Below are 21,308 nucleotides of genomic sequence, written 5' to 3'. Positions count from 1 at the left end.
CAAAATGTTACACTTGCTTCATTTTATCCTTTAACTCCTACAGTTAAGTTATACTCTTGTACCTCACTAAGGCCCCAGTCCTGCAATCTGATCTGCGTGGGTAGACCCTACAGGCACATAAAGCCCCACAGACATCAACATATTAAATTCACTGGGGCTCTGAATGGGCACAGAGATACATGCACACATATCCCATTGCAGGCCTATTTAATCTCTTTCCTTCTTTAGTGTAACTCTTCAAATGGGTATAGACTTATACCTTCCATAGTCATAGCTTAGCCAAACTATCTATGCTTCATTCTTTCAGTCTTTCTTCACCATTCCCTCCAGCCTTTTAATATATATATATATTTGCTGCTCTTCTCTAAACTCTTTCCAGTTTGTCTACATCTTTCTGACAGTGAGTGCCCAGAAGTGAAACCATATTTTACATGCAGTCAGCAGAGCTTTATAGAGCAGGGTTATAAACTACAGACAAAGTCTTGTTTAATTTGTAGCCTAAGATTCACCTAGGTTTCCTTTGCTAATATTGCTTGACAAATGTCTCACCCTAATTAAATGTCTACTTTGGTTATTTGTCCCCAAACATTTGCCTGGCTTTGCCCAAGCTAAATTTCATTCTGTTATTTCTTATCCATGTTTTTAATTTCTCATGATCCCTTTCTTCATTATTTCTTTGTTCCTAATGGTGTAGGCAACACCTCTCTACTTAGTGTTGTCTGCAAATTTAGACCTCATTCCTACAAACTGATCTGCAGGGACAGATCTCTGCGCATGGGGTGCCTCATGGACCTCAGTGGGTCCAGCAGGCTACCCACAGGGATCAGCTTGCTGGGTCAGGGCTTAGTTAGCAAGCTGTTTACTGACTTTCCCAGGTCATCAGTAAATATGTCAAAGAGTAGACTGAACACCAATTTCTGTGGCACCTCTCTATACATATCCCACTAAGCTTGCAATATCACACTTCATCCTATGACAGCATCTGCAGAGACATGCAGCATGACATGAGGAGCTGTGGGAAGTTCAGATGGAAGTCCCTCCCACCCCTCAAAGAAAAATACAGATTCCGATCTACCAGAATATTTTGTGAATTCATGTCCAATTCCCCACATTGCTTCAGTAAAAAAAAAAATCCAAATAATTTTGTTTTGACATTTTCCTAAATGAAACTTTCTAGTTTGCCAAAACATTTTAAGAAATTTCTTTCGGGTTGATTTTTGGTTCAGTCAGCAAACTGAAAACATCAGTTATTCACTCAGCTCTTGTGACAGGGTGATTCACCATATTAGAATATTTCTTCCAATGCATTTACAAGATCGCTGTGCGCCCTGTTCCAACGCAGTACTGGCAGGCTTAAAGAGCAGTAAATTCTTCACACCATTCATACTCAGATTGTTTATACAGTCCCCAGGGATCATCACTGGAACTCTCGTTGTGTTTTTATGGGCTTCCTCTGGTTACAAGGGTTCCAATTCTCATCTCTCACCAGTGTAATCCATTTCAGTCAGTGGAGATGTCAGCATGCTGTTAGTGAGAGTGAGAAATGGGTCTATGGTTTCCATTGTCTCTGAACAGACACAGCTATTGTACACACAGCGCTTCCAATAGAGATCTCATAACTTCTTTTCTGGTTTCATTTGAAAATACTTTATTTTTGCCAGTTTCCAGAGCACGTAATGCTGGAATCCTCTTTGAATCAGAGAACTCATATCAATAGAATAGGGAAACTATCTTGCTATCATCTCCAGAACCTCTCAATGTTACCCATGCTGCCTTGTATGCAGAGACACTTGTAGCATGTCTTTGTCATGTCCAAGTGAACTATTGTCAGAGCTGAAAGTAAGCCGGTACACCCCGGTACAGTGTACCAGCAAGAACCCGTGCGCCGTACCGGGGCGGATCGGCTTCTCCAGGTGGCAATTTAAAGGGCCTGGGGCTCCCAGCAGTGCCCTGGGCCCTTTAAATTGTGGCCAGAGCCCTGCTGCCAGAGCCTCAGGGAAGCAGTGGTGGGGCTCGGGAGGCAATTTAAAGGTCCTGGGGCTCCTGCCGCAGCTACCAACCTGGGCCCTTGAAATAGCCGCCGGCGTGGCAGCAGGGCTCCGGGGACAATTTAAAGAGTCCAGGGCTCCGGTAGCCGCTACCAGCCCGTGTCCTTGAAATCGTCCCCGGAGCCTGCCAGAGCCCTGGGGTAGCAGCGGCAGGGCTCTGGCAGCTATTTAAAGGACCCGGGGTGGTAGTGGCAATCGGAGCCCCGGACCCTTTAAATCACCGTCCGAGCCCTGCTGCTGGAGCCCCAGGGGTTGCGGCAGCAATTTAAAGGGTCCAGGGCTCCCACTGCCGCTACCCTCCGGAGCCCTTTAAATCACCACCCGAGCCCCGCTGTCGGAGTCCCGAGGTAGCAGTGGCAGCCGAGGGCTCTGGCGGTGATTTAAAGGGCCAGGGGCTGCCAGCTGCCACTACTGCAGCGGAGCCCTGGGCGCTTTAAAGCTCCGCCAGAGCCCAGGACCCCGAGGTAGCAGTGGCAGCCGGGAGGCCCCAGGGCTCCGATGGTTATTTAAAGGGCCCGGGGCTCTGCTGTGGTAGCAGTGGTTGGAGCCCCGGGCCCTTTAAATCACCCCCGAGCCCCAGGGCTCCCAGCCGCCTCTGCAGCTGATAGCTCCGGGGTGATTTAAAGGGCCCGAGGTTCCCAGCTGCTGCTACCACAGTCCCAGCCCGGGGCCCTTTAAATATTGATTTAAAGGGACCAGGGATGTAAAGGTCCCGCCTCTTCCGGTAGAGGCTATGCCTCTTCCAGTTGAGGCCCCGCCCCCTCCCAAGGACTCCGGAGTACCAGTAAGTCCTTTAAGTTACTTTCACCCCTGACTATTGTAGACCATTGTCAAATGGTCTCTCCCCTGCCTCCCCCTATTGCTTCTCTCAGTCTGTGCAGAAATTCCCCAGCCACACAGAGGGCTGCTCTAAATCAGCAGTCCCTGGCTGCTCTAAATCAGTGTACCTCCACCCAAGTCATGGTCAGAGGATCTGGTCCTGAGTATGTAGCTTCTTTGGTAAGAGAGCTTCACAAGATTCTCCAAAACAGGCAGCAAATGGACTATAGATGCTTTTGCTCCCACATAATGCTGTGAATAAATCCCTTTTATCCTACAACTGTAAACATTTAGTTGTCCATACTCCACAAGTTAGAATCTACGCTATCTACCTACCATCATCATGGTATCTGATCACCTTCCACACAGAGAGTCAATAGCAAAGTGGACTTCTTTGGGTCTCTGTCACTTCTCCCTTTTTGAGGTAAAAACTCTGCCTGAGGTAGGGTTTTGCTCTTTTTAAAAAAAATTAAATGTTATTCATATCCTTTTGCTTTTCAGTAGGGGCTTAGGGGTAGCAGGGGCAGTGTTGTCTCAAGGACTAATAATGATTGTTTCTCATATTCTAAGCACATTTTACTTTTGTTTGCTTCTCACCTATTGAACTCTTTTCTTTCATAGCTTGCAGGGCGACAGCATTATTTAATTCTAGTTGAAATATTCCCAAGTCTTTAAATCAAGTCTGAAGACTCAGATATATATGGTTGCCTTTTAATAATCTCTTAATTATCACTGATGTTTTTCAGGTGCCTCTGGGTGCTGCTCTGATGGATGCTACACTGAGTATGTGAACGTGAGCAATCAGATTGCATTTTGTTCCCAGGAAATAATCAAAGAGCCATTGAAAATGCACACACAAAAACAACAACTTCAAGCCACATGAATTTTGTCACTGCACTGAATTATATCAGAACTACATATCCTGTTTAACAACAATGAAATATGCCTTGATAATAAATTTTTTTCTGGCGTGTTGCAGTAAACAATCCAGGCAACAGTTTGTCAACTTTGTATTATTCAAGCAACATACAGAGGACTACAATACATGAATTATAAAGTCTCTAAAATATTTTTTAACCATCAGGTTCTTTTAATACAGCCTGTGAAATGCAAACAGCAGCACCAAGGGAAGAGCTGACCTTCCAAACCCAAGGGTTAGCATGTTAACACAAGAGATGTTTTGTGCAGACTTTGTGTGGGGTGCACAGGAAATTATAGTAAGAACTGGCCACACCATATTTACAACTCCCCTCCCCAGCATCAACTCCATGGAGCACATTAACGAGGTGTCTGCAAAGTTAGTTCCTTCCAACCCAAGCCTCTTGTGTTAAACTGTAAAGAGAAAATAATCAAAGGAGGAAAAACAGGGGAAGTAAAACCACACCACCATGCTGTACTTCATTGGTGTACTTCAGACTCTTGCTTTTGCCTCCTTTGTCATGAGTAATTCTTCTGCCAACACTCAATTGCATATTATGATACAATGGGGACTTTAAAATGAAAGACAAACTGTTATTATAACGTAGTAAAAAATGGAATGGGCTCATTCTAGCTTATTCTACTTTCAATATAAACATGTACGTAATAAAAAAACTGACACGAAGATAAGGAAGCTACACAAACAAGTAGCAATATACATTAGCCAGTCCTGAAGAAAGGAACCATGATTCCTCTCTTTATTTCACTCTCTTCTTTAACCTGATGAGAACCTATAGATTGTCCACGACTGTCAGAACACATAATACTCATCTGAAGAAAGTGTCATTACAGGAATAAGGAAAACCATTCAGGATGAAGGCCAAGATTTTCAAAAATTCATCGATTCCAAGGCCACAAGGGACTATTGTGATGGGCCACAGAATTTCCCAAAAATAATTGCTAGAGCATATATTTTAGGAAAACATCCAATCTTGATTTAAAAGTAGTCAGTGCTGGAGAATCCACCATGACTCTTAGTAAATTGTTCCAGTGGATAGTTACTCTCCCCATTAAAAATGTAAACCTTATTTCCACTCTGAATTTGTCTAGCTTCAATTTCTAGCCATTGGACTGTGTTATACTTTTCTCTGCTAGACTGAAGAGCCCATTATTAAATATTCATTCCCTATATAGGTACTTATAGGCTGTAATCAACTCACCCCTTAGCCTTCTCACTCGCTCAGTCTAATCATTCTCATGGCTCTTCTTTGAACCCTCTCCAATTTATAAACATCCTTGAATTGTGGGCACGAGAACTGGATACAATATTTCAGATGCACCAGTGCCAAATATAGAGGTCAAATAAACTCTCTACTCCTACTCAAGAATCCCTTGTTTATGCATCCCAGGATCACATTCGCTCTTTTTGCATAGTGTCACAATGAGAGCTCATGTTCAGTTGATTATCCACCACAAATCCCAAATCTTTTTCAGAGTCATTGCTTCCCAGGATATAGCACCCATCACATAAGTATGCCCTGAATTCTTCGCTCTTATGTATACATTTATATTTAACTGTATTAAAATGCATCTTATTTGCTCGTACCCAGTTTACAAAGAGAACCAGATCTCTTTAAATCAGTGACCTGTCCTCTTTGTTATTTACCACTCCCCTATTTTTTGAATCGCCTGCAAACTTTATCAGTGATGATTTTATGTTTTCTTTCCAAGACATTAATAAAAATATTAAATGACATAGGGACAAGAATCGATCCTGTAGGACCCCACTGGAAGCACACTAGTCCTGGGGGCATTCTGTGCCAAAAAATAAAATTCTGCACACAATATTTTAAAATTCTGCAAAATTCTGCAAATTTTATTTGTCAAAATAACACTACATAATCATGCCAGTTTTAATTATTTTGGTAATTTATTTCAAAATACCTGTCAACAAGTACAAACACACACAAAAACTCCCCCAGGAATAGGGAATTAAAGAAATACTTAAGACAACCCAGTTCCTGCTTCTCTCCCCCTTCCTCCCCAGAGTGCAGCTTGGGGGGCCAGACACCCACAACCTCTCACCCACCCCCAGAGCCCAGCCACGGTCCCCCAGCCAATACAAACGACTCCCCTCCCCCGAGAGCCCAGCCGCAAAGCCCCCCCCCTTGCCCAGATACCTGCACCCGCCCAAACCAAGCCATGCCCCCCAATCCAGACACCCGCTCCCCTTCCCCAGAGAGCCCCAGGGATCCAAAAGGAGAAACAGCCTGATGCTTGGTCCCAGGCTTGAACGGAGTTTCCTGCATGCTGCCCTCTCCTTCCGTCAGGGATGCTGGGATCTGCAGCTGCCAGGAACCCTCTAGCTCCCTCTCCCTCCCACCAGCAGGGTCTTCTATGTGCAAGCTGGGCTCTGCCAAGTCCAGTGGCCCCTACTGGCAGCTAGCAGCACTGAAATCCATTTCTGTGGGGGAAAGGAAATTCTGCACGCACAGTGTTAATTTCTGCAAAATTCTGCATTGCACATTGGTGCAGAATTCCCCCAGGAGTAGCACACCTACTCAATGATGATTCCCCATTTACAGTTACATTTTAAGACATATTAGTTAGCCAGTTTTTAATCCATTTAATGTGTGCTGTGTTCACTTTATACCATTCTAGCTTTTTTAATCAAAATATTTTGTAGTATCAAGTTAAATGCCTTGCAGAAGTCTAAGTATATTATGTAAACACTATTATCTTTATCAACCATACTTGTAATCTCATCAAAATACGTTATCAAATTAGTTTGACAGGATCTATTTTCCATAAACCCATGTTGATTTGCATTAATTACAGTACCTTCCTTTAATTCTTTATTAATAAAGTCCTGTTCAACTGCTCCATCATCTTGCCCAGGATTGATGTCAGGCTGACAGCCTATAATTATCCAGGTCATCCCATTTACCCTTTTAAAAATTGGTACATTAGCTTTCTTTAAGTCTTCTGGAATTTCCCCAGTACTCCAAGTCTTATTGAAAACCAACATTAACAATCCAGTGAGTGCCTCAGCGAGCTTTTGTAAAAACTTTTGGATACATGTTATCTGGACCTGCTGATTTAAAAATGTCTACATTTAGTAGCTTCAGTTTAACATCCTCGGCAGATACCAGTGGAATGGAAAGTTATCACCATATGATGAGACTATATCATCTGTTCTTCCCAAAATACAGAATAAATATTTATTGAACATTTCTGCCTTTGTTGCATTATTATCAATAATACTACCATTTCCATGTAGTAATATCGTCAGGATTCTTTTTGTTCCTAATATATGTTAAAAGACACCTCCTTATTGTCCTTAACTCTGTTGGCTATATATTTCTTCTTTTGCCTTTCTTAACAATATTCTACAATTCCTAATCTCTGATTTATATTTATTATTATCCACTTTCCCTTTCTTCCATTTGGTCTATTTTTATAGCTGCCTTCACTTCCCCTCTAAACCAGACTTTTTTTAAAAAAAAGCCATTATGGCCTTCTTTCTTAATTGTGGCTTTTTGGATATCAAATGAAGTATTCTTAAAATGACTTCCAATTATTCATTTTTCTGATTAAATTCTTCCTCCCAGCTGATTAGGCTCATAACTGTTTTCAACATTGTGAAATTGTTCCTATTAAAAAACCAAGTGTGTGTGTGTGGGGGGGTGTATGTATATATATAAGACTTTATTCTATTTGCACATTATAAATGTGATCAAGTCATGATCACTTGTACCTAAGCTACCATTAATTTTTAGTTCTGTAATCAGCTCGTCTTCATCTGTTAAGGATTAATAAAGAATTCCCCTGTGTTGGCTGCAACAATTTTGAGTTAAGAAATTGTCACCTGTAATGTTTAGAAATTCCAAGGATGTTTTAGTACTAGTAGCATGAGACCTCCAGCATCCTGGACTTCAGGAAAGCAGACTTCGACTCCCTCAGGGAACGGATGGGTAGGATCCCCTGGGGGACTAACATGGAGGGGAAAGGAGTCCAGGAGAGCTGGCTGTATTTCAAGGAATCCCTGTTGAGGTTACAGGGACAAACCATCCCGATGTGTCGAAAGAATAGTAAATATGGCAGGCGACCAGCTTGGCTTAACGGTGAAATCCTAGCGGATCTTAAACATAAAAAAGAAGCTTACAAGAAGTGGAAGGTTGGACATATGACCAGGGAAGAGTATAAAAATATTGCTCGGGCATGTAGGAATGAAATCAGGAGGGCCAAATCGCACCTGGAGCTGCAGCTAGCGAGAGATGTTAAGAGTAACAAGAAGGGTTTCTTCAGGTATGTTGGCAACAAGAAGAAAGCCAAGGAAAGTGTGGGCCTCTTAATGAATGAGGGAAGCAACCTAGTGACAGAGGATGTGGAAAAAGCTAATGTACTCAATGCTTTTTTTGCCTCTGTCTTCACTAACAAGGTCAGCTCCCAGACTGCTGCGCTGGGCATCACAACATGGGGAATAGATGGCCAGCCCTCTGTAGAGAAAGAGGTGGTTAGGGACTATTTAGAAAAGCTGGACGTGCACAAGTCCATGGGGCCGGACGAGTTGCATCCGAGGGTGCTAAAAGAATTGGCGGCTGTGATTGCAGAGCCATTGGCCATTATCTTTGAAAACTCGTGGCGAACGGGGGAAGTCCCCGATGACTGGAAAAAGGCTAATGTAGTGCCAATCTTTAAGAAAGAGAAGAAGGAGAATCCTGGGAACTACATGCCAGTCAGCCTCACCTCAGTCCCAGAAAAATCATGGAGCAGGTCCTCAAAGAATCAATCCTGAAGCACTTACATGAGAGGAAAGTGATCAGGAACAGTCAGCATGGATTCACCAAGGGAAGGTCATGCCTGACTAATCTAATCGCCTTCTATGATGAGATTACTGGTTCTGTGGATGAAGGGAAAGCAGTGGATGTATTGTTTCTTGACTTTAGCAAAGCTTTTGAAATGGTCTCCCACAGTATTCTTGGCAGCAAGTTAAAGAAGTATGGGCTGGATGAATGCACTATAAGGTGGGTAGAAAGTTGGCTAGATTGTCGGGCTCAACGGGTAGTGATCAATGGCTCCATGTCTAGTTGGCAGCTAGTGTCAAGTGGAGTGCCCCAGGGGTCGGTCCTGGGGCCGGTTTTGTTCAATATCTTCATAAATGATCTGGAGGATGGTGTGGATTGTACTCTCAGCAAATTTGCGGATGATACTAAATTGGGAGGAGTGGTAGATATGCTGGAGGGCACGGATAGGATACAGAGGGATCTAGACAAATTGGAGGATTGGGCCAAAAGAAATCTGATGAGGTTCAATAAGGATAAGTGCAGGGTCCTGCACTTAGGACGGAAGAACCCAATGCACAGCTACAGACTAGGGACCGAATGGCTAGGCAGCAGTTCTGCGGAAAAGGACCTAGGGGTGACAGTGGACGAGAAGCTGGATATGAGTCAGCAGTGTGCCCTTGTTGCCAAGAAGGCCAATGGCATTTTGGGATGTATAAGTAGGGGCATAGCGAGCAGATCGAGGGACGTGATCGTCCCCCTCTATTCAACATTGATGAGGCCTCATCTGGAGTACTGTGTCCAGTTTTGGGCCCCACACTACAAGAAGGATGTGGATAAATTGGAGAGAGTCCAGCAAAGGGCAACAAAAATGATTAGGGGATTGGAACACATGACTTATGAGGAGAGGCTGAGGGAACTGGGATTGTTTAGTCTGCGGAAGAGAAGAGTGAGGGGGGATTTGATAGCTGCTTTCAACTACCTGAGAGGTGGTTCCAGAGAGGATGGTTCTAGACTATTCTCAGTGGTAGAAGAGGACAGGACAAGGAGTAATGGTCTCAAGTTGCAGTGGGGGAGGTTTAGGTTGGATATTAGGAAAAACTTTTTCACTAGGAGGGTGGTGAAACACTGGAATGTGTTACCTAGGGAGGTGGTAGAATCTCCTTCCTTAGAAGTTTTTAAGGTCAGGCTTGACAAAGCCCTGGCTGGGATGATTTAATTGGGGATTGGTCCTGCTTTGAGCAGGGGGTTGGACTAGATGACCTCCTGAGGTCCCTTCCAACCCTGATATTCTATGATTCTATGATACGTAGCTCAAATTGAAGTCCCGCACAATCCTGCAGCTTTTTTTCCTATATATTTTAGATACAGGTAAAAGGAGGTGGTCATTTTGTTCCCTAGTGCGATTTATAGCAGACAACAACTAATACCCAGTCTAGTGTTGTGTCTTTTAGGACATCAATCCAGTTCACTTTTAGAATCTTCCACTTTCTATCTTTCTTAGCTCCTGGGACAGAAAGAATCTCAGAGGAGACTGTTCTTCAGCACACTTTCCAGCTACCTGAAATAATCTATATCTGTGAGATATCCTGTGATGCAATGTCATTAGTGCCAATACCAACTATCATCAATGGATCACTGCCTGTCAGCTTCAGGAGTCTATCCAATCTTGGAGTGACATTTCACGTCTTGGTTCCTGGAAGGCAGCACACCATCCTGTTGTCAGCTTGTCCCTAGCAGAGATGTATTTCAATTCTTCTGAGTACAGAATCTCCAACAAGGATCAGTCTGTCTTCCTTGGAAGGTTGGAGAACTCTTTGTGGGCAAGCTTAATTTTCATACTGATTGGGCTGAGCTGCCATTCAAATGTGTGTCCTATATATCTTTCCATTCCCTTGGACCTGCTGGATCTTAAGCAATAGCTTCCATCATTTCCATGTTGAGAATCTGGTGTCTCTTTGAAACTTCTAGCTCTGTGGAATTCCTCCTGCTTCTCTTTTCTCTGGTGGTCACAGCCTGCCTATTCTCACTTGTCTCCAGCCATGTAGAATGCTGCCATGATCTCTTGCCTGAAGTCAGGCTCCTAACTCCTAATTTAAGATCCTAAATAAGTGTGAGCAGGTTTTCAGAAACAGTAAGCACGCAATTGCTTCCGGGAGTCAGGTACTACTCAATCTAAGTAGCTGTGCCAGAATCTGACTCTTAGCAAACTATGGTAGAACTTTGAAGCTGACCATTTCAGTTGGACTACTCATGTGAGTAAGTGCTGTATAAGGTGTTCCAAAAATGTAGCCCTTAAATAATGAATTCTAGAAAAACTGGGACCTCATGGGAAAAATAAAATCAGAAAATAGCTTTCTTTCCTCTGCTAATCTTGTAATATAGCATTTGAGCAACACATTATACAGGAAAGCAAATGCACTGCCAACAACCACAACCACATGTAAAAACCTACCATTTGTAGACTGTGGCACTAGTTAATTTACCATTTAAAATACATTTGAACACCCTTGTCAAACATAAAATTAACAAACATTGAGGTGAATTCTAAATGATAGCTATCATGTTACTGTGAGTGTACTCCACAGGCCTGGGGTAGCGGGGAGAGAGTAAGAATGTGATTAAAAATAAAAAAACGCTGAGTCAGATTAATATCTCTTTCATTCCAATGAAGCAAAACTTGATTGCAGCTTGGCATCTGCCATGCTCAGCCCCTTGGCAAAGCAAACAGATTTTATTCAAATACCAAGAAGCAAGGAGTATGTAGAAATAATATACACTCTGCTCCTTCCAAAGCAGTATGTCTAATTAAAGTGCAAGAGGAGAACTTTCTGGATATAGATAAAAAAAGTTACCAGTTTAAACTACTCTATATAATAGAAGTGAATGCTTCTGCCTAGCAGCAATTCAGAGCCACAATAGCAAGAGCTCCACAGAAATTGCTAATCCTCATCTTGATTCTGTCCATCTTACTCAGTTTGGGTATGTTTTCACTGCAGAGCTAGCAGTGATAATTGACACCTGAGTTAGCCTACCTGGTGTAGGCAGCCACATGGCAAAGCCCTACCGAGATCACTGCATCACCACTGCAGCATTCACCTGTGTGTGTTGCCAGGACTTCTGGAGGGGTAGATCCTATGGTTCTTTGTGCTACAGTAAAGCTGAGCTGCTCTATGATTCTTTCCCAGTGAATTGTGGGGGAATTGGTCCATCCTCCTGGAAACACAGAGGGAATTGTAAGTAGGTGCTGGAGAACTATCAGCACACAAGTAATTTAGCCTGCATCATCATGGCAAAATGGAAGGGTTACCAGCCCAAGTGAAAGCAGAATCAGGGGTCTAACCCACATCCCCAGATGAGCCAGCTACCCTGAGTTGAAAGCACCTGTCATGGTGTCAGGGCAAGTTGTGCCTTAAGCCACTTTTCAGTGCACCCCTTTGGTAACAGGTTTTGCTACCTTCCCCCTCTTTGGGTAGAACCAGGTAGTCTTATCACTCTTAGACTGGGTTTCTGAGTTGCAGGCCTCCTGTGATATTATGAGAGGCACAACTGTATTTAGCATCTAGTATTTAGCTTCCTCCAGGAGCATATGACTGATCAGAGTGACTCAGAAACAGATTATTCAAAACAAAGCATTATTTATTCACCCAAAGGTACTACACAGATCACAGAGCAAAGGGATACAACAACAAGAGGCCTGTTCACCTGGGTCTCACCTGAACTTTACTGGCCTTTCCTCTTGCAAGGAAAGAATAAATTCCTCTCAGCCCAGACTCCCTGCTCCTGCACCATTCTTTTAAGGTCTGTCAGAAACTCATCTCCCTGTGCTCCTGCCAGCTAACCCCTTTTCTCACTAAGCCAGAGTCTTTAATAGTTTAGTGCCCTTCTGATCCTAGGCTCAGGCCTGGGAAAAATTAACCTGTTAGCCTAGTTGGAGCCAGACAGGTAGGCATTTCCCAATTAATAGTTCTCACATTGTTTCCTTTAGGACCCTTGGTATGCTCTCTGGTAGTACCTTACTTCTGTCATTTTGTCAACTATGTCCTTGTTTCATTTCCTCTTCGGTTCCCCCTAACAGCCTCCTTTGATTTAACTCATCAGGAAGGCTAATATCAAGCAATAAACTTAGGTTCATATGATGATAGTCTTAAACAATAACAGAGAACTCCCCCATTCTTCACAGCACTACTATACTTGAGTGAGAGATTTTTGGGGGGTTAGGGACAACATCCAGATAAAAGCCTTGGCTAACTTTGCAGTGAAGACCTTTGAGTAGAACCACTCTGTACGCATAACAAGATTACTGTGGCAATCTTTTTGGGTTGCCAAACTGTGAGTTACTGTGTTATCTCTCTTGGCCTCAGCAAGTGAGAGTTTTGCTACAACTAAGCTGTGTGACAATTCCCTGACGTATCAGCTTGTCTAGCCTTATCAGCAAAATCTTCAGGGTTCTGCTAGTCCAAATCTTGCAAAACTTGCCAAATCTGGCAAGTAACAAATCAGTGCACTCTCAACTCTTGAGTTCCCCAGAGTCATCTCCCTGCACTATCCAGCCCTCTGTCTGAACACAGAAGTTAGGTTTGTTGCTTTTTAAAAAGAGACAATACACTGCACCTGTTAGCTTAGTTAAGGTTAAAACACCCTTCCCCTCAATCAGCGCACTGAATTGATTTATAGTAAAAGTAAACCAAGCTTATTAAACAAAAGTTAATGGTTTAAGTGATACCAAGTATAAGGAATAAAGATAGAAATCGTCACAAGCAAACACATGTAAAAATATGTTTCTAAAAGTAAACCTTAACTTCAAAAAGTTACAATCCTTGCCTAAGCCGGTTTCTCACCTATATTCAGGTCCCAGAGACTTCAGCTCCCATGACTGAAGGATCCACTTTTCTCAGATATACGAGAGCTGTGGCCTCCTGTGTCTGCCCAGTAATGGATACCAAAATGGCTCTCTCTTTCTGCTTATATCTCCCAAGTTCATTGAGCTTGCTATAGGAGGCAGGAAGGCTTCCTGCTGTTCTTGCCTTCCTGTTGACTTCCCATGCCCCTGCTATGACGTATGTAAATGGAGCTTCCATTGTTTTGAGTCTATAATGCTTAATTTACATTGGAGACAGTAGATAGCAGATTCCTTCCTTCCTGTCTGGGAGCAAACCTGTTTCTCCCTGAGTTTGGTCGCAGATGTTAAAGCATAATATCGGTCAGTATTTGTAATTCCTCATACAGTGTTAATGCATACATTTCATAGTGATATCCATCACCAGTGTGTCACCAGCTTTCAATATTACTGTATTATAAGGTCTAAAAGACCATACTCTATACCCTTTTATAATACAGTAATATTGTATACAATCAGTGGAGACAATTGCTTATCATTTGAGGTTCAGACATATCTTTATAGCCCAGTAAACCTTTGAAATCTATTATTTGAAGAGAAAGCCCAGATCATATTTCTCTCTCCCACTGTGGTGCAGACACCATGCTGTCTTCCGAAACTTCACTGATCCTGCTTCAAGAGGCAAGAAGGCTTCCTGAGGGGGCAGTCTCCATCCTCTCCCCAGCCCCATCAAGATTGTGAAGTATTTATCTTTCCCTGCTTTCCCATCTTTCCCTTGCTCTCCTAATGGCTTTGTTTACCTTGCATGCAAATATGTTTTTTCTTTGTCTCTGGTCACATCTTGCCCAATTTACATTGGAGATACATTCACACAAGTGCAACCACAATCCTTTGTCTAGGATGGAGTACTTCATGTCCAGCCTGGCATATATTTTTAAAATGTCATTTTAGCATATGTTTGTAATTCTGCATATGTTACCCTCGATAATACTAATGATCAGTGAGTTCGGAGTTTTTCAAGGATATATATCACATGCCACCTTTTGGTGTGTGTATTTTATATATATAAATAAAATAGGTCTAGTGAGTAGGTCAGACCTGACAAGCATTGCTCACACAGAGTAGTGAACCAATGGGCCTCTGTCAATTACTCACTCTCAAAGCAAGTAATGGCAGCATAATCAGACCCGTACTGTTTCCTTGAGTATATACATTTATATTTTAAAATTAGGGGTTAAAACCTGCTCTCACTTCTGTCCAGCAGCTTTAGCACATTGACTCACATTTACTCCTGATTTACACCAGTGTAAAGGTGTGAAGATCCATAGTTAAATGTTTCCGAACACAGGAAAGTTGCAACAAAAGCAGAGACAGCAAAACCAGCTGGGCTCAATTTTGATCTTACCCAGACTGCTCATACACAGGAGGAGGGAAAATGCATTGCCAGCTAGACCTCAGTGACCAGTAATAAAGAAGAAGAAAAAGGTTTTAAAAACCAAATTTACATCTCTGTTTAATGCATATCTTATTCACATTGGTGTGGCATTTAGCAACATCTAGCAAACAGCTTTCATGGAGCTTTTCATGGATTTTTCCTGTAGAAAATAGACAAGAATTACTGATTTTACTCCTCTGGCTCCCCTTTGGATCCATAGCATCCCACTATGAAAGGCAAACACTAACAATAATATCCCTACTTCATTGTTAAAAAGAGGGTATAACCTAGTTGGATTCAGGGTGTTACATAAGAGACTGATTGTTTCAATTTTATTAGAGATGTTTTGTAGGAAAGCTTTGTATGATTGCTTATCTACTAATCTTCCAAATCTTTAATTTTCATTTCATACAACATCCACTTTGCTTCACAGTTATTGGTGGGGAAGCAGGTTGGGTGAGAAACAAGGAAAATAAAGCTGAAGAGAGATGCACAGTATAATACAATACAGATCTATTTGCAAAGTTTCTTTCCTAGTGACATTCTAAATAGTATTTAAGCAACAGTTGGCCTTCCATCAGTGAAAGCCTAAGTTATACAAGTTCTTGAGAAAATAAAGTAGTGGAATTTAATAAAATTGTTAATAAAACTCAGGCCACAGCAAAGAATTCATTTGTGCAAGAGGAACAGTTGTGTTTTCCTCCAGACAGTGCTTTTATGGTCTGATCCGAAGCCTGTTAAGTCAATGGGAGTCTCTCCAGAGTGTGGATCAGACCCCGAGTGCTCTTTTTTTTTTCTTCCCTTCTGCAGGGTGAGGGAAGAATCAGGATACATGCCTATGTCAGCACCGTCCATAAAAAGCCCCTCCTTTTCCTTCAGTCCTTGTTTCATGGCCACTCTTCTACTGGAAGAGGAGGTGAGCCCTTTGGAGCCCCGATATGGCACTGCCTAACTGGCTAGATAGGTTTACTGGAAGTACTCTCACTTCCCTTTAGTTTCAGTGAGCTCTTGTTAATACTTTCTAATAACTAACAAAATAAAGCATTGTCTTCTCAAGGTCAAACTCAGCCCTGGTATAAGTTGGCTTCTTTGGGACTGACATGCACTCACACCAAGCCATTATTTGGTCTTATAGGTGAGGATCACTGGATTATCAACTGAACTGCATATGGTCCTCCATGTTTGTGAAAAATGTCATCTGAGGTATTGTAAGGCCTCATTTCCATGAATGATTTGACATCAGACAGCGAATTCACCCAGGTTTCAAAATGTTTGGCCAGGTCTAATCGTTACACTGATTTCAGACCTACGCCCATCCTACTGCTGAATTGAGCCCAAGTTTGTACAACTGGCATACCAATCGGTGTAGCCGGCATCCCTCTGATATAGTGAAGGAGTAAGTAATGTTTTAAAAAGTCGACTGCCAGCCAGTTACTGTCACTAAAATTTTGCACCACTACCCCAAAGAGCCCACCTTACACCTATTTACATTGAAGATGTACAATTACAGAATAGGGTAGAAAAAACAGTTATTTTTGGCATTACGAAGAATTTTATATTGCAAAGAAACATAATAAATATTTAAAAGCCCATCAAATATTTTCACTGCCTCCTCTAGGTTACTAAACGAATGCAGCCAAACCTTTGTGAATGAAGCATTCAGTGGTGCTATTTAAATATAAATAGCTCATCTCACACGATCGCATGATGTCATGTGCGGCATTATGTAGCACAGCTTTTTCCAAACTATGGGTCACGACCCCGCCGCCCCCCCAGACAAAGAAAGTGGGGGGAGAAAATGGAAGAATGTCCAAATATGTCCCCGTTGATGGTGCTCTCATCTCACAGAGCTGGTTGGGTTTGGCTCTTTGCTCCAGGCATCTTGACCTGGCCCCAAATGCACAGGGTCTCAATGCCACTCACTCAAATTTGACTGCCTGTCAGTCCCATCAGGAGAGTCAGGCCAAACCTGGGTGGCACGGCAATGGAACCCCCCGCACCAGGGCCCAGGTCACAAGGCCCAGAGCAGGGGGTCTACGCTCAGCCAGCCCCACCGGGCAGGACGCACTGCTGCGGGGTGAGTGTAGGACAGGCTCGCTCTGAGATAATTGCCACCCCGAGGCCTCCAGCATACTTTTTTTCATGTTTTCATTTTCAAAATCCCCACGTCTCAGAGCCATGGAGGTTGCATTAATAGAGGTGAGCCCAAAGGGGGTTGTGGCATGAAAGTTTGGGAAACCACCGATGTAGCACATCTGAAACTCTATAGCTGAAGAAAAAATGTTCCACAATGCCAACTTACACATCTCTTTGATTGTTCAGCTTGTGATTTTGACTACAGAACACAGGAGAGGAAAGTGTAAGAGACAATACAGGCATGCAATGGAAGCACAGCTTCGTTGCTCCCTTCACCTCAAAGCGTGCTTTGGAAAATTATAGCTTGATCGCTTCAGGGTCTTTTTCTGACTAACTAGTCCATGTTCAGACTACAGTGACAGACTCTATTCAAGAGACCAAATTCTGCTCTGATAAAGTTAATTCAGCCCCATGTACAAGAGCAGAATTTAGCTCAGTGTGCACTTTTTCCACAGAAGCTGACTAGTTAATCTCTAACTAATAAAAGAAATTTAACTCGAGTTTGTGAGGACCACCATCTTTTAAGTGGAGAGAAAGAGAGAGAGATTTAGAAAAGGGAAAAAGAGCTAAAACAGACCACATGGGCAAAAGTTTAAACTTTAAAGTCTATGTAGTTCTTCACACTAGAAAAATCATTATCTTGAATCTGTCTAAAAGCTAAAGATCTGTAGGACTCTGAAGTCTAGGCACACACGATGATTCCAGACACCAGATCTAAGTCTTTAAAGGTCTGATTCATGATTTACTGAAGTAGAATCTATCCTAAGTTATTTAGTTTCATTTAATTAGGTCCAAATAACAATTAATTAAATAACACTTGCTTAACAGAAAGGCTATGTTTACTCTGAGATCTACTCTTCTACTCTGTTTTTATGATATTATCTCAACCTATGGGCTAAATCGCACCTCAGAATGTACAGCTGTGTGGTATGAGGGGCATAGAGGTGCACTGCTTGTGGGGGTTGGTGGGCGCTCAAACAGACATTTCTTTGTGTTTCTAGGGGAACTTGGATCTGCCCTTGTGCCAGCCAGGAATCCTGGTCTGGCAAATAAGTCAAAGCATAAAAATCACCTGATCCCTGAAAAACATAGTGTGGGACACTGTAACAAACTCAGCTTCTGTCTGATACATGCATAACTCTGAATTTTATCATTGAGCTTTTTGTTTTCCCCCATATGCCACCTGTGAAGAAAGATAAAATAGTCCCAGGCGAAAGAGCTGTACATCTTCAAGGACAGGCTAAACCAAGCGGCAATATGAAGATGTTCTTTTCACAGATGTCTTTTTAGCATAGTCCCAAAGAATTAATCTTATCTTGCGCCTATTCCCACACAGTGCACTCTTGTGTTTTTCAGTCTGGCTTATATTTCTGAGCAAATAGCTGCTCTCATTAACATCTTGTTGCCACAGAGAAAAGTCAATAATATTTACAATCCACTCCAAGTAGTGTCCTGTAACTATTTTAGTTCAGTACGTACAAGTATGTTATTGAAAATATTTTTACTTCATTTCTTTTTAAGGGGATTTAAACAGCAAATATTCTAATTCATCACTTCAAAAGCATTTTAGATTGAGTATACAAGGCCCCGATCAAGGCATAGCAACTACAGGCCTGTGTCTAAGGCCCCAACTTCTGAAGTCATGTCAATGATGACTTCAGAATCAAAGCTTTCACTTTTTCACAAAAGTTATGTTTCTAGCCCTCATGGCGGCAAAGCAAATCTTGAAAAGGGACGTGAGTGCAACTGATGCAGCAAAGTCTGTGAGTTTGCATAATGCCGAAAACAACAGCTCTGAGAGGTGTTAAGGGCTCCATTCATCCCAGGGAATTGCTAACGCTGAAACTCACTGCTCTGGCGGAGCAGGGACAGGTCCCAACCATTCCTGCTAGGAATTATGTGGCAGGTATGGGTGTACTCTCAAATGCAATAAATTTTAATGGGTATGTCCTATGTTTCAGCTGAATCAGAAATCAGTTTTTGGTTTAGTTACGTCTCGTTTATAGAAGTCTGCAAAACTGGTCCCTGTTAGAGCCTCTCCTACTCCAAATATTTAAGGTAAGAACTATGCCATAAATTTGTCTTATACCAGACCCATGAAATGATAACTTGAAAAAGAGAGTCTTTCAGAGTAACAGCCGTGTTAGTCTGTATTCGCAAAAAGAAAAGGAGTACTTGTGGCACCTTAGAGACTAACCAATTTATTTGAGCATAAGCTTTCGTGAGCTACAGCTCACTGCATCCGATGAAGTGAGCTGTAACTCACGAAAGCTTATGCTCAAATAAAAAGAGAGTCATGAACATTACGACAAGTTTATCATCATCTTTGGGGAACAGAAATTTCCAGTCACCCCTCATATAAGTGCAAAATATTTAAATTTATTATTTGTATTACTATAGGGCCCCAATGTGATAGGCACAAAGAGAACAAAAAGACAGTCCAAGAGACAGACACAGACTGACAGGGGAGTACCAGGAAACATGAGACAATATTGGTCAGCATGATAGGCAGTACTTTCAGCACACCAGAGGGCCAACCACAGTCAAGATTTTTGTTGGCATCATGACAGAGGAGCGTTTTGAGGAGAATGAGGTAGCTTTGGGAATGTTTATGGGGAGCACTTTCCCAGTATGAGGGGCAGCATGGGAGAAAATACAAAGGTGCTTGTTTGAAAATTAAATAAAGGAGTAATTGAGGCTGGCATCATGGGCCACTCAGAGACAGGAATTGACATTTTGATAGTGAATGAGAGATGACAGGAAGGGTGGGGATTGGCTGCGGAGGGCTTGGAAAGTGAAGACAAATAGCTTATCTTTGATGTAAAGAGAAGTAGCGACCAGTGGAAGGACTCAAAAGAGAAGGCTGACATGATCCAAGCGATGAGCTAGGAAAATGATCTTTGCATCAGCATTCTGAATGGATTCAAGCAGGGAAAGATTGCCTGTGTCAAGGCCAGAGAGAAGGACACTGCGGTAATCGAGACTGGATACAATGGGAGCCATGAGGAGAGTTTTAGCCATGTGGGTGGACAGGATAGGTCATATTTTAGAGATGTTATGCAGAAAGAATCTGCAAGATTTAGATGTAGCCTGGATGTGAGGATCTAAAGAGAGGTCCAAGTTGAAGATCACGCCCAGGTGGAATACGCACCAGCAAAGCTTAGGGGCTCCTATGTTTCTGCATAAGTTTGTTTGTTTGCAATATTTTTAAGTGGTAACATATTTAAATTAGAGATGACAGCATTCAATTCTTAGAGGTGAAGCTCTGAAAAGGAAGCAGGATTTTAGCTGAGCAACTTATTATAAGTGGTACCCGTGGGGGCTACAGTTCCTGACAAAAATGCTTTGAAGCTCATCATTTAATTATCTGAGCAGCTCCATTGTTCCCGAGTCAACTGATGTGTCACTGCACTTTTACTGGTAATTACAGTCAAAACAGTTCCCCACCCACCACAAAAAAAGTGTGTACACACACACACATACATAAAAGTAATTAATTGCTGCATGCATGAGAATAAAAATAACTTGTACATCTGGAGATCAAAGAAGAAAGCCACATCACTGTAACTTCAAAGTGTTTCTACTGCAGAATTTTTGTCAAAGGACATTTCCACTCACTTCTAACCCCTAATTAAATGTGTACCAGTTGAGCAGAAACTCCAGCATCAAACAATGAAAAATCATTTTGTGTAGGTCTCTGCTCGCATGTGAGTATACGTGGGAAAGTACACACATCTAGGTTTCTAAAAGTTTCTCAGCTCCATCTTATCCTATCCCAGAGCCACTGAGGCCAGATCTGCATTAAAAACTTTTGCTGGCATAGCAATATCAGTTAGGGGTGTGATTTTTTGGTGACATTTTTATATTGTCAAAAGTCCTAGTGTAGATGCCTAAAAGTCCTCTTGCTGGTATAACTTACTTCATTCAGGGAACTAGTAGCAAAAGCACTCTTTTGCAAGTATAAGCTACATGAATAGCAGGAGGGTTTGCCAACATAGCTATACTAGCAAAGCTTTTCTGGGGTAGACTATGCCTGACTGTCTTAATCTTTGAATCTTCTCTTTCAAAACGGTATAAAGCAAGTTTTTGAAAACAACATACGGTCCTTTGCCTGCCTCCCTCTCATGGCCAGACATGTTTTCGGAGTGCTTTCTGTCTGCCCCCTCAAGAGTGCTGTATAGTCTTTTTCAGTGTAATCATCAGCCCTCCCCTGATACTAGGTTAGTGTATATGCTAGCCTCCTTCTGAAAGCATCTCCCAATTGGTTAGGCGCGAGGAACACCCTGCCCACTCTACACTACAGGGCTCCTGATCCCAGGCTCTTAAAG

General features: G+C 42.4%; 1 protein-coding gene across 2 annotated transcripts in view; it reads right to left on the bottom strand.

Annotated features, from left to right (window-relative positions):
- The window catches only part of PLCL1 (phospholipase C like 1 (inactive)), a 314,879-nt gene that overhangs the window by 207,521 nt on the left and 86,050 nt on the right, over positions 1-21,308 (bottom strand). Inside the window, exon 1 of one of the 2 annotated variants that reach the window (XM_084643315.1) lies at positions 13,411-13,486. The exons of the other annotated variant lie outside the window; for it this stretch is intronic. The gene's annotated coding sequence lies outside the window, so the exon portion shown is untranslated. Of the gene's footprint in view, positions 1-13,410; positions 13,487-21,308 lie in introns of those variants that run through there. 2 annotated transcript variants of the gene reach the window in all.

The sequence above is a fragment of the Lepidochelys olivacea genome (assembly GCF_965140295.1).
Source record: "Lepidochelys olivacea isolate rLepOli2 genome assembly, chromosome: 11".
Lineage (NCBI taxonomy): Eukaryota > Metazoa > Chordata > Testudines > Cheloniidae > Lepidochelys > Lepidochelys olivacea.
This window is presented reverse-complemented; position numbering and strand designations above follow the sequence as displayed.